This window comes from Dermacentor andersoni, chromosome 7 (genome assembly GCF_023375885.2).
Source record: "Dermacentor andersoni chromosome 7, qqDerAnde1_hic_scaffold, whole genome shotgun sequence".
Taxonomy (NCBI): Eukaryota; Metazoa; Arthropoda; class Arachnida; order Ixodida; family Ixodidae; genus Dermacentor; species Dermacentor andersoni.
The window spans coordinates 133424425-133438796 of NC_092820.1; the positions used below are offsets into that span (position 1 = coordinate 133424425).

General features: G+C 47.4%; 1 long non-coding RNA gene across 1 annotated transcript in view; it reads right to left on the reverse strand.

Annotated features, from left to right (window-relative positions):
• LOC129385358 (uncharacterized) overlaps positions 1-673 on the reverse strand; it is a 37604-nt gene extending 36931 nt beyond the window's left edge. The window contains exon 1 of the long non-coding RNA XR_011895540.1: positions 600-673. This is a non-coding gene — a long non-coding RNA (uncharacterized lncRNA). The remainder of the gene's footprint in view (positions 1-599) is intronic.
• Positions 674-14372: the final 13699 nt, after the last annotated feature.

The following is a 14372-nucleotide window of genomic DNA, read 5'->3' on the forward strand; positions in this document are numbered from 1 at the left end:
TGCGCGTACCCTGAGGTCTTAGCGCTTTATACATTTTCCCGCCAGTACGCAAAGAGAAGTAGCGTCATCATATGGGCCACCTCGAATGGCCGGGAGGGCGTTCACAATCCTAATGCGCCACCTGACGACGTCCTTTCCCGACTGCCTTTATTTGGTAGATGCAAAAGCCCTTACAATACATAAAGAAGTAGGTGTTTACAGATACTTAGCACCTTACAATGCTCACATATATTCTGTATTTTTGTGGAAAATCATTTTTTATTGCGTCTTACACTGTTGCAGTTTCCTCCACTACTTTTCCAGTTGCCATACATAAGTTGTATAAGCCAATTTGCTGGTTTTGGCATTCGTTGGAAATACCATTCGCATATCTGTCTGTACATCATTCGCAGTGATACCTACCGACCGAGCAACACATAACAACCTTGCGAAACGAAGGAAGCAAGAGAAGGAAAGCTTCGTTTGATAGACTTCGCTAAAGAAGTTTTACGGCTTGAAGTAGACGTCTGGTAGTTGCGCTGTACCATCAAGTATAGTATTACTGACGCTGTCATTTCTAGTTCAGTTTTATAAAGAAAAACGAAAATATTGTCACTTACTGTCGTTCAGCATTACCATTACATTTGTGGACGACCCTAGGCTGCCCCTTGGGAACAACCATGTATTGCCTTCAATGTGCCTGAAAGACGAACCACTGTTAATATTAATCAAGCCTACTATAAAGCGTTGAAACTTACTTTATAGAATCCTTTATATAGGATTCATTGAGAAATATATGATCAGTTGTTATGTTGACTTTATCGTCTTTTTGACAGGTTGGGGCACCAGTCTGATTCGTGTAATAAGCCCACAATGTCTGAGTGTTGTTCCAAAACTGCAAGAAAAATGACCCAATTAACCAAGTGATGCACTGAAGTGATGCTGAATGTTAAGTGCGGATTTACACCACAAAAGATTCCTTAAACCGGTGTTGTTACGGTACTGTGCAGTGTGTGCACGCCTTGCAGCCTACCGGGTTTAGGGCCGAGAGCAGTCGTTATCTCAACGCTGGTAATACGAATCACTGCTTACGGAAACACATCATTCGTGAAATCACATTTCCACCGCGCGCAATAAATAGGAAAATAACTTGATCAAGAAAATGAACAAGAAGATATCGTGGTCGCTTCCGTTAAATAAGTCATATTTGATTATATTGCCGCCGCCACATATGACATTATTAAGCCAATATACAATGTGAGGAATAGGTTGTATAGTCGTCGTTCTCAAATTTATATTGATGTAAAAATTGTGCGAGATTTGTGTTTATTATCACAGTCTCACTATTTAAAGCGTAAAAAAATGCTAATTTGTCCTACATGTGAATATTGTACTTGGATTTTATGATTTACATTGGCCGCACAGAAAGCACAGCGATAGAATACGATGAATAAACCAAGCCCTTATCCGAATGAGATCGGTAATCGATTGATGGCCCATGATTATTGGTGTCTCAGTGGTCGCGAGGTCAATACTGCGCTCAAGGTTGTGTATAAGCTTTGGCTGTAGGTTAGATTTGTGTAGTCCAATAATTCCAGCGAGAATAATACATGCTTTCCTACTTTAGCTTTTATTTCTGCGAGTACTTGTAAGTCGATGCTGTTTATTCGAAGCGTATTAAGCCATATTCTGGGGGTTAGAATATTCGATTTGAAGACAGACAGACAGACAGACAGACAGACAGACAGACAGACAGACAGACAGACAGACAGACAGACAGACAGACAGACAGACAGACAGACAGACAGACAGACAGACAGACAGACAGACAGACAGACAGACAGACAGACAGACAGACAGACAGACAGACAGACAGACAGACAGACAGACAGACAGACAGACAGACAGACAGACAGACAGACAGACAGACAGACAGACAGACAGACAGACAGACAGACAGACAGACAGACAGACAGACAGACAGACAGACAGACAGACAGACAGACAGACAGACAGACAGACAGACAGACAGACAGACAGACAGACAGACAGACAGACAGACAGACAGACAGACAGACAGACAGACAGACAGACAGACAGACAGACAGACAGACAGACAGACAGACAGACAGACAGACAGACAGACAGACAGACAGACAGACAGACAGACAGACAGACAGACAGACAGACAGACAGACAGACAGACAGACAGACAGACAGACAGACAGACAGACAGACAGACAGACAGACAGACAGACAGACAGACAGACAGACAGACAGACAGACAGACAGACAGACAGACAGACAGACAGACAGACAGACAGACAGACAGACAGACAGACAGACAGACAGACAGACAGACAGACAGACAGACAGACAGACAGACAGACAGACAGACAGACAGACAGACAGACAGACAGACAGACAGACAGACAGACAGACAGACAGACAGACAGACAGACAGACAGACAGACAGACAGACAGACAGACAGACAGACAGACAGACAGACAGACAGACAGACAGACAGACAGACAGACAGACAGACAGACAGACAGACAGACAGACAGACAGACAGACAGACAGACAGACAGACAGACAGACAGACAGACAGACAGACAGACAGACAGACAGACAGACAGACAGACAGACAGACAGACAGACAGACAGACAGACAGACAGACAGACAGACAGACAGACAGACAGACAGACAGACAGACAGACAGACAGACAGACAGACAGACAGACAGACAGACAGACAGACAGACAGACAGACAGACAGACAGACAGACAGACAGACAGACAGACAGACAGACAGACAGACAGACAGACAGACAGACAGACAGACAGACAGACAGACAGACAGACAGACAGACAGACAGACAGACAGACAGACAGACAGACAGACAGACAGACAGACAGACAGACAGACAGACAGACAGACAGACAGACAGACAGACAGACAGACAGACAGACAGACAGACAGACAGACAGACAGACAGACAGACAGACAGACAGACAGACAGACAGACAGACAGACAGACAGACAGACAGACAGACAGACTTTAATAGAGGAGGCTAAACATTATTTTCGTCAGTTATTAAAAGATTGTAAATAACTTGAGTTATTTCTACTGCCAGCGGGCGTAAGGTTGCCGTAAGCCCTTGGCTTTCGGCAGTCTCCAGAGCCCAGTTTAAGGTCCGCGGCTGTAATGCGTTTTCCGAGCTGGACACGCCTACCTACCAGCCGAAAGTGTCAATTAAGTTGGAGTTCCACCCTAGGATTTAGCCAGGGGCAGTTGCTCAATATATGTGTCAGGTCAACGTTAAGGGCGTCGCAGCTTTTGCATTTAGGTGAGAAGCTGCCCGGAGATATCAGTGAGTACTTGTAGGGGTTGGTATGTGAGCCCGTCTTGCAAGCGTCTGTAGGTTACCTGTTACAGTTTACCTATTGATTTAGGTGCAGAGGTGTATTTTTGTATAATTCGCGGTAGGGCGTAGCAATTTCGTGGATGTCTCCATGCGAGCCTTCGTTGCAACCAGGTCGAGGCCTCCCAACGCCTGGCTGAAGAAATCGCGGGCATAATGTGGGCAGCCTGATTTCGCGGGTGCGAGGAATGTGCGCGTTCCAGAAGCGTAACATGACCATCACAGGCGTTGCTCTAAAACAATTGTGGTTTTTCATTGTTTTGGTCGAAGTGATTTTCCAGGATAATTTTGCTGATAAAAGAATTTCACGTGACATGCTTTCAAAGTTTTCTCTAGCGCACGAGTCTTCTTAGTGCTAGAAAAGTAATGCAGGTTATTTCAGCGCGTAATTCATCCCAACTTCGCCTACTGAACGTAGGAATATTGTTACGGCGAGACAATATACGTATTACAATATATAAGTTACACGGTTTAAGCTAAGTGGCCAGGGTAGCACCATCTACCGATCTTCGAGACACTTAAACCTCCTCTTCACCTCCCAACGTCATTTTGTCCACAGCTGCACAAACCCGTACGTGACATTAACTTCCGTCGGCAGAAGCATCGCCTCTATGCTTCCTATGGTGTCAAATCAGTGTGCGAGTTATAAGGCTTTAGTCGCGAAACGTGCAAGATATCAGTTTTTCGTGGGTTAGAATACGTCCGAGTCACAGCTGATATCTCATATGTGAGGCAGCTGACAGAACTCGGTATGGCCCGACGTATCGCGGCAGCAATTTTTCGCAAAGGGCGACGCGACGGCAGGTTAACCGAATCCTGACAAGTGACCCAGCGCTAAAATGAGCGTCCAGACGACGACTGTCGTAACATTGCTTTTGGATAATCTGAGACGCCTCAAGATGGTCACGGGCAATGCGACGTGCTGTGGCGGCGCGAACAATGATGTCGTGAGCATAGAACGTGTTAGTGTTGGCATCGGAAGGGAGCAGTGAGCCAAGAGGCAGGAGGGGGTCACGGCAATATAGTAGATAGAAAGGCGCGACGAATTTTATGCAAACGTCACAATCACGGTGATCATCAGAGACGTACATGGAGAGCATGTCCGTGAGTGTACGGTTGATACGCTAGGTAAGTCCGTTGGTCTGTGGGTGGTAAGCCGCCAGCAAATTGTGGGACGCTGAGCAAGAGCGACAGAGGCCTTCGACAAGCTTAGAAAGAAAACAGCGGCCTCTATCGGTGAGTAGCTGACGTGAGGCACCATTGTGTAGGATCTCTTCATGGAGAAGAAAATAAGCCACATCAGTTGCGCAGCTTGTAGGGAGGTCCCGCGTTATGGCATAACGCGTGGTATAGCTAGTCGCAACGGCCACCCACTTGTTGCCCGAGGATGAAATTGGAAAAGGGCCAAGGAGGTCCAGGCCGACGCCGACGCGGAAAAATGGCTCACGGGGGATATTTATAGCCAGAAGGTGCCCAAAGTGAGACAATTGAGGCTTCTTGGGTAATTGGCGATGTTTGCAAGCAGCGACGTAGCTTCCAACAGAGCGATGTAGCACCCGCCAGAAAAATCGCCTCTGCACGCGATCGGGCGTACTGGCGACACCCTAATCACCAGCGGTAGGCACATTGTGTGACCGTGACAGAATTGCCGAGTGCAGATGCTGAGAACGACTAGAAGCAGTTCAGCACCATGTTGATTTATATTGCGTCGGTGTAAGGTCCTGTCCTGGAGAGCAAACATACGGAGGGAAACGTCCTGTTATTCCGAGGTAAGGAGTTCGATGATGGATAGCGAATATGGGTCACGACGCTACTCGTCGGCGATGCGTGAGACGTGGGAGATTGACAAAACCTTGTATCTGTATCGGTTTCGGTGCCGTCGGGTGGGTCGATAAGATAGCGGGAGAGGCGGTCGGCATCCTTATGTAGCCGCCCAGATTTGTAAGACACGGTATAGGTGTATTCTTGCAAGCGCAAACCCAGCGGTCAAGACGGCCTGTTCGGTCTCTGAGTGAGGATAGCAAACATAAGGGATAGTGATCTGTCACGACGGTGAAATGTCGACTGAACAGGTAAGGACGGAACATAGCAATGGACCAAACAAAGGCAAAGAATTGACGTTCCGTTATGGAGTAGCGTCGCGCTGGTGCTGCAAGAAGACCGCTAGCATACGCGATCAGGCGATTGGTGTCCCACTGTAGATGGGACAAGATAGCGCCAATGACATGGCCGCCATGCATCAGTGCGAACTTCTGTGTAAGCATGCGGATCAAAATGACCCAACACCGGTGGGTTGATAAGGCAACTGATAAGCCTTGAAAATACTGCAGCCTGGTGGATCCCTAACAAAAAATGGCGTCTTTTTTGGGGAGGTCTATGACAGGACGAGCGAATTCGGCGAAGTTCTGGATAAATCGCCGAACATAGGAACACAGCCCTAGGAAACTTCGGACATCGGTGGAAGAACGCGGAAGTGTAAACTCACCAATGGCACGAAATTTATGGGGATCAAGCTGGACGCCAGTAGCGCCAACCAGGGACCAAGTACTCGTAGTTAGCGATGGCCGAAATGGCATTTTACAGAGTTGAGTTGTAGGCCAGCTCGGCGAAAAACAGCAAGGAGAGCTGAGAGTCGGTGGAGGTGGTCATTGTGGTTCATTTGAATCCACGCAGAAGAAAGTTAATCATAGGCTCGAAGGTAGCAGGGACACTACACCGTCCGAAAGGCATCACTTTAAACTGGTAGATGCCATCTGGGGTGACGAAGGCAGTTTTTTTCGTGATCTCTTTCATCAATTGCAATTTACCAGTAGCCAGAGCGCAAAGGAATCGACGAAAAATAACTGGCAGTGTGTAAGCAGTCCAGCGCGTCATCAATAAACGGAAGCGGATGCACGTACTTTGTGGTAATCTTATTGTGGTGACGATAACCGATATACAATCTCTAGGTATCGTCCTTCTCTTTAACCAAAACGACAGGTGATGTCCATGGACTGCAGCAAGACTCGATAATATTTTGGGAGAGCATTTTGTCCACCTTCATTTGGATCACCTGGCGTTTATAGGAGGAGGGTCACCAGTGTGGATAAGATGGGTGACGAGATGGGTTCGACCTAGCGGGTGATTGCCAAAATCAAAGATGTCTTCATAGGACATCAGAATGCTGTGAAGGGAGTCGGCGTAAGCAGGTCGTAGCTCAGTAGCTATCATTGGCGCAAACTTGTCGCTGCGTGAGCTAGGAGAGGCAGAAGCTGCACAAGTGCCAAATCGTGGTTCGGGTGTAAGAGCAGCTACTTCAGCCTTCCAAAAGGGACAGCACATTGAGAGATGCACCCCCAGGAAGCACTTGCAGACACGAACCAAAGTTCAGAAGAGGAAGCGACGCTCGATTGTTGACAAGAGTTTCAATTGAGCTTGGTTTTGCTATTTGACGTGCCAGGAGGACGTCGCTATGTGAGGACACTACGTAATGACCATATCGAAGTGGAGCAGAAGGCGACATGAGGACGTCAGTCGCGGCATCAGGTTGCAGTCGAACAAATTCAGCAGAACGAAGTGAGGACTTGTGGTCGTCTTTCTAGTCGGCAGAGAAATGGGACAGTTCAAGGCGAAGGGTGCTGGTTGCGCAGCCAACAAGCGCTGAAAGGGCAGTGATAAAGTCGATTCTAAAAATCACTTCGCGAGGACAATCAGCCAGTACAGTGAACAGGACTAAAACTGGACGGCCGACAATTGTAACACGGGCGGTGCACACTCCAACCACGGCTGCTCTACTGCCACTAGCTAATCGGAAGGCAGGCGACTCGGCAAGTGTCAGTACGTGACAGAGGCAGTTACGAAGATCTGATCGCATAACCGACATCTGAGAACCAGTATCGATGAGGGCTTGAATGGATACATCATGAAAGAAAATTTGAACAAGGTTCCGTCGAGCAGCAGTGGTTAGCAGCAGTTTTGTAGTCCGGGTCGTCAATGCAGCCTAACCCCTCGGGGCTGCATTGCTTAGTTTCCCGAGAAGCGGTGCGCGTAGAACTGGAATAAGGGACGTCGAGGTTTAGGCGAACGGGACTGACGCCGCGGCGGCGAGGGTCCGCGAGAGCGAAGGCCGCCATGGTATAGTCCAGAAAGGGGCGACAGAGGCCGAGGGTCTCGATCGAAGCGGCGATCAGTATGTGGTCGGGGCGAGGAGTACTAGCGGCTACTCGGCAGTGGTGGGAGATGTGACGGACCCGGGAGCAAGCAAAGCAGAGTGGTCTGTCATCCTGTGTTCGCCACTCACAGAGCTTCCGATATCGATTCTGTAAAGACTGTCGAAGTGCAGCAGAGGCAATCACAGGAGTAGTAGGACTGGGACTTGGGCGGGTGGCCGACTGGATGCCCATGTTTGCAATTCCTTGGTGGACAACAGCTTGAGTTCAGTCTGATCAGCGGGTCAAGCGCGTCGGCTTTTATACATCAGTCGTCGAATGTTCCAGAGTAATCACTGGGACCTGCGTGCCTTCCACAAAGTTCAACATTATTCTCGTCGCGTACACATGCAACCAGATCACAAAAGGTTTGGTCACAGACAGCGGATGGAAGCATCGACAACATTCCAGAAACTTCCGATGGATGCAGGCGCGTCCTGCGCTGTGCGATAGCATTTGTTAGGCGGTGAAACGTGTCGCCCGATAAAGACAAACAGGGACACGTGTCAGTATTGTCGCTGCACATCCTTGGTGCACATCAGACAACCACCCAATATGCTTTGCGTATAGTATTTCAGCGCACATCGCACTTTCCTATCGTAGACGGGGACCACTACCTGCTGATTTCTAACTAGCCCTGCACCACGTCGTCCAGCAGGCAGCCTACCCCGCGCTGAATTGCCGAGTTCCGTCGAGACCAACCCTCCGGCATTTACTACATCGTCGCTGTCTATCTCTCTCATATGCGTCATTATCCACTACATTCAGATAATGAAAACAAATGGCCACAGTTCAAAGAGGTGAGCACCCATTGAACTTCCTAGATCAACATTCTTCTCCTGGTAATTTAATAGATGAGTTCATGGATGGTGTAATTGAAGTTGCCTTTGTGGACACATGTGCTGCAGTTTAAGGTATGGACGCTACACTTTCCAGGCTTCTTAGAAAAACATGTCGGAGCCTATCGTGTCATGTCTTTGCGCACGGCTGCGACACGTCGAATTCAAGCTTCAGTGATGGGTTGAAAGCAAGTGCGGATTCAAGAAACCCTGTACGCCATCGAATTCGTAGTCCTTTTTTCGCCTTTTTTGATGGCTATTCTAGGGTGGGAGTTTCTTGGGCGCCACAAAGTCGTTATTGACTGCGCACGGGCCAAGGAAGCGTTTTCTCCTTTTTGCACACACCGTGCTAGATTGTGCTAGTCCTGTTGCATGCAACATGGTAGCGCATGATAACACTGACATTTCCCTGCGGTAATGCGCCCTTGTGCTCGTTTCTTGCACTGCTTTGAGGGACTCCACGGGCGGCTTCGTGTAATCCTAGCTTTTTTTCAGTCTCTTTCTGTGTTGTGCCGCACTAACCGTCACTGTTTGGTTCCAGCACACTGCTTGTCAACAACTCCCTTGTCGCCACGTTCCCCCTGCATCGTCATGAATGCCTTGGCGACATCCACCCCATCAGCTTGCTACAAAATGTCACACCGTATTGCTCGACCGATGTGGTTGTCAGCTCCCTCACCATACTTTCCACCCCTAACATGTCTGAGGAAGCTTTCAGACCTTCCATTGGATAAACCAGTATGTCTGAACAACAAACGTCGCTTGTGTGTGTGCTGCATTACTTCAGCTTATCCTTCGAATTTGATCAGCCCTCTTTAGGACCTAGGGTCATTGAATCACCCCATCGATGCAGGCACCCACCACCTGATACAAAAAAAACCGAATCACCTGACTGCTGTGGAGCGCCGCATCATTATTAACCGGTGTGCGAGACGCTTCGTCGCAGTGTTTACAACATCCCAAAGCCCCTGGCTTTCTCCAGCGGCTTTAGCATAGAGGATGCATGGTTCGATACAATATAGCATTCCACTGAGTATAATAACTAGAAAATATGTCTCCCTTTTACCTGGAAACCATGACTGTCTTGACTCCTTATTAGGCGTGGAGTTCTCACTTTAGGCGTTTCGTTTACGGTACTGGAGAGTGCCGATGGCGGAAGTGGATGGTGGCAAAACTGTATTTATTACGCTTGATTACTTGTAAGAGTTTATTCTCATGCCCCAGGACTTTAGAACGCGCCAGCTACCTTGAAGAATGATGGGAGATGTCTTGCGCGGTCTAAAGGGGACAACATACTTGTGTTAGCTGGATGACATCGTCGTACTTGCTCGCGATTTCACCCAATAGTTTCAGCGCATTCCACACGTCATAACCTGCTTGACTACTGCAGACGTATAGATCAATTTGTAGAAACGTAACTTAGCCACACGCCGGCTAACAATTCTGAGCTGCGTCATTTCTCAAGATGGTATTCTACCAGGCTCGGGCAAAAGGTGTGTCTTCACAGAGTTAAAGAAACCCACCACCCTCAAGGATCCGCGTAGTTTCCTGGGTTTGTGTTTCTATATTGGACGCTTTGTCCGCTATTTCATGCCTCTCATATCGCCGCGGACACACTTACTTCGTGTCATTACGGATCTATTTTCGTGGTCCCTTGCGTGCGACGGCATCTTCAACAGCTTGCACCGTCTTCTCACATCGCCTCTACTTCTATTCCGTTCTGAGCATTGTGAACATAGTTGGCTGTCGAAACTGAAAGAGCCATGGGCCGAATAGCTCGCTGGGATCCTTTCATTCTGAAATTCCACATGAGTGTTTTGTGCGTTCCCGGCTGATGCTGATGCTCTCTCCCGTTCGTCTCGGCCTCAAGACACTGCCTGTCTTTCACCTTGGGTCATACCTTCAGCTCCATTGACGATGATACCATTGCGTCTGAGGTTAGTTCCGGCCCTTGGATTTCCTCTGTTTCGACTTCCTTACGGGCTCATCACCCAACTCCGTCTCTGTCTTATGCGACATGCTCCTGAGTTTCAGATTCGTGACAAGCAACGGTACCTTCACAACTATGCTCATGACTGTTAAAACAATCTGTTCGTCATTCCCCACATTTAGGAACATATATTTGGGTAGCCCATTGTTGGACGACCCAAATATCTGGATAGTCTAGCATCTGGGTGCTGTGTTAAAGAATCAGTGTAATAAACCAACTGTCACACCAACTTCCCTGACTTAGTATGTGAAAATGTGTACATACTTGCTCCTCTTCTCTTTCACGCAGACGTGGCTTAATGAATATGCGGAAATATGTTGGTTCCACCGTACAATGAAGCTCTTTTGAGCTGCCTTAGAGCAATAAGTATTTACCACTCTGGGTGTGCAGGTGTTCAGTGAACCTCTGTATTGTCAACTTGAGTCACTGGTTATGTTCCAGTCGGTGCGAGTCGCTGTGACGCTGTGAATAAAGGTCTGTGACGCCAGCTTTCGTAACTAGATGTGTGCCGCTCTAATATGACAAAAATATGCTCTAATTTTTTTCGATGTTGGCTTGAACCGAGTGCCCGTCACAAGGTTTCTTCAAGGATGGCAACTCGACGCTTCAGTAGGCTGTGCCACAAATGTACTCGGTACGTATTGCTTTTCAATGATCCGCTAACTGGAGTAACTGAGTATGTGTCACAGGCTGTGCAGGAAGCGAGGGAACAATTCTCAGCATTCAGAGCCAGCGGCGCGCCAGGATCCTAGTCTTCGAGGTCAGGTGCGGACTTCTGGGAAGCGCCAGTAGATGGCGCAACGTGTCCAGAGAGGAGCTCGTTTGCCGCATGATGATTTTCTCAGCGTTCAACAACACCTATGTGCCTTGCTTCGCGGCGGCGCTGCTAGGCGGCACCGAGGGTTCTGAAGGAAACGCGAAGCAGGAATCTTCCTGCAGTACTCGAATCATACATAATTCGTTTCAACGGTGACAATACGTATCGTTCCTATGATGAATAAATGCTCAACGCATTATTGTCGACAGTCATCTTGAGAGTGTTCTGCCGAACTTTTAATGTGTTAGAATTCTTAGGGCACTTCGCGCTCTCTTCGGGAGCTATCTATACATCTATCTATGTATGTTTGGGACCATGTATGTTTCTACCGAACTATTCTCCCGCCTACCTGGGTCGCTAGGTAGTCAGTGGTCGAATGGGTAGCGCATCAGGCTGTTGTAGTGAGGTAACCGGGTTCGAAACTAACAATAGAGCCAACGTCAGTCACTGAGCATGTGCGTGGTATTGGGAAAATATATGCCACCCTCCAACGAACAGTCTTTAACACCTACGTGGGTGACTATAGACGCGGGTCTGAGTAAGTACTACTGTTCGAAGGAACTAATTGACGCCGACTTTGGGCACTGGGTATGCGTTGCTCGGTCTGTGCTGGTAACCACTGAACTTCTTTGGTACCAACTTGTATCACTTGGTATATGCAAGTAGGCATGAGGCATTCTACAATAAACGTCGTCGGCGCCAACTTGACTAACCACGTATGTGCCAAAATGTCCCCTTAATTTTCCGATACTGAGCGGAAACTAGCCAATGTCATAAGGCTTGCCCAAGGACAACAACCCGATGCATTAGAAGGCTGTTTGACAAGTGCACTGGGCATTTCCCGATTTTCAATTAACGCTTTTCACGCCAACGCTTCGGCGAGCTGCGCCATTTATGTACTGGGTATTTCTCACGCTTAGTGAACCTCTCGCCTACTTTCATCACTAAATATGTGCCACTATGGATGCGGTCAAGCAATGGAACAATACCCAACGTTTGCAAGCACCAGGGCACCACGCTTCTTGTCACGGTCATCATTCGCAGGATTCTTCTCGCCAGTGCCACTATATGGCGTAGCATGTCTAGAAAGATGCCCAAGAGAGGAGCCTGGTTGTCATAGGACGCGTTTCTCAGCGTGGTCACATCCCGGCGAGCCACTCATTTCGGAAGCCATGAGCTGGCTTCAGGATGGCAGCTCTACGTGGCGCCGAGTGTTCTTAAGAAAGGACGACAGACGAGTACCGCTGCAGTACACGCCTCACACGTAAATTGTTCCTACGGTTGTCATGAGGAGTGTCGCTTTGCAGATTCAATCATAACGCATTACCGACCACTGTCAACGTTAGAGTTCTTCCGGCGCAATTATTTGGCGTCGCCTTCAGTCGTTAGGCTTCTTTTTTTTCATCTGACCGAGGTGGTTGTAAGAAAACGAGCATCCTACCATTACCATCACCACTGATACACAAAGAGTAGATGCTCAAACTCGGATCCAGCGGAATGTATTTGCAGTGCAATTCAATGGTGGATCCTTCTTCCCAATAAAAACCTTTTTCACGGACTCACGTGATACGCGCATTGCAAAAACAGAAACAGTCCGCTGTATAACACCTGTAAGATTAATAATGACCATACCATACCCGTTAAGCCAAGCATGCTTCATGTTATGTAGATGTCAATCATAGTTAAGTCAACCTGTTTACTGTTTACTGTTTATTGTACTCCTTTTTAAGTCCAAGCACCAGTAACCCCTATACTGGCACGAGCCAACAGTCTCTCGTAAATTTTAGGGGCTGGACAAATGAACAAGCCTAACAACTTATCCTTGGTTTTAAGATGCTTCCTTGCGCTTTTGATTATTATTCGAGGAGTATTGGACGCTGCCCTAGCGAAAAATCAGTATGAAGTTTGAGAAGGGCCACGCCAACAAATTCATTGACGCAATTTTCTGCTGAATCTTCTGAGCTTTAATGGTGCGGTATACAGTGAACGAAGCATCTACTGCGCAGCATTTCAAGAGCTCCCGCTATACTGTAGTGACGCAGAACTAGTACGTTGACTGAATGAACTCGAGTTAGGACGTATTTCATGGTGGCATCAAGCTTTCGACGAGTTATTTCTAAATATGTATCTCAACAGACTGATATTCAAACTGAAAGCCTGTTTACTATACCAAAAAACAACGCATACGTTTGGACTCCCTTTTTTACTCCATTTCTGGGGAACGTTCGCCTGCAGTAAACTTATAGTAAAATGTATATTTTTGCTGTACATACATCAGCCATAGTTTTATCCTTGTTTTATCCTTCATCCTCCGCTGTTGCATCCTCCGCGCCGCAGGCTTACAAAGCGACGCTGGCATTGCACTGATTATTGATGTCGACTGGCCTCAGTGACCGATTGAGGCGTGAAGTGATGGACAACCGCACGTGTCCGCAATGACAGTACCTTCTTACGAGCTTCTCCTTCTTTTTTCATCTTTTAAACGAACACAGAAGGTAAATACTGAGCCGACGTGAACTTGTTTAATTAGCATTCCAGAAACCTCGTAGCGATTGTTTCGTGAGAAGACAAGACTTACACGCCTGTCTTACGGGAAGATTTAATGTCATTCGAATCGAATTCCATTCGCAGATAATCCCACTAATCAGGATTTGCACGCCAAAATTTAATGTCATTTGAATGAAATGACATTTGCCATCGAATGAGCTAGGGGAACTCATTCGCAATCGATTTTGAACCTACTCTATACGCTTTATCCCTTACAGACAACAGCGACACGCAACGCGAAAAAAATAATGCGTGCATCAGCAAAGTCAGAAGACATTTTTTTAGACTTATAAAAAGAATAATTATTTTTGCCGCGATGATATTTTCACCACGGGCTGTGCTCAATCGCTATTACTCTTTGCATGAGCAGTTTGTTGCGTCGGTCGGATATTGGATGTATTGATCGAACTGCTTTTAGTTGAGTACTTGGCGTCAAAGTGTTTTCGTCCGTTTTAAATGTACTCGCAAAAGTTACTAAACGCGTTTAATAGGAACAAAGGTTCTTTGAATTTCACAAATTTAGTTCCAGATCGACATTGCTATCATTTGCGGATGCCATTATATTTTACTGTTTAGCACTGCAAAA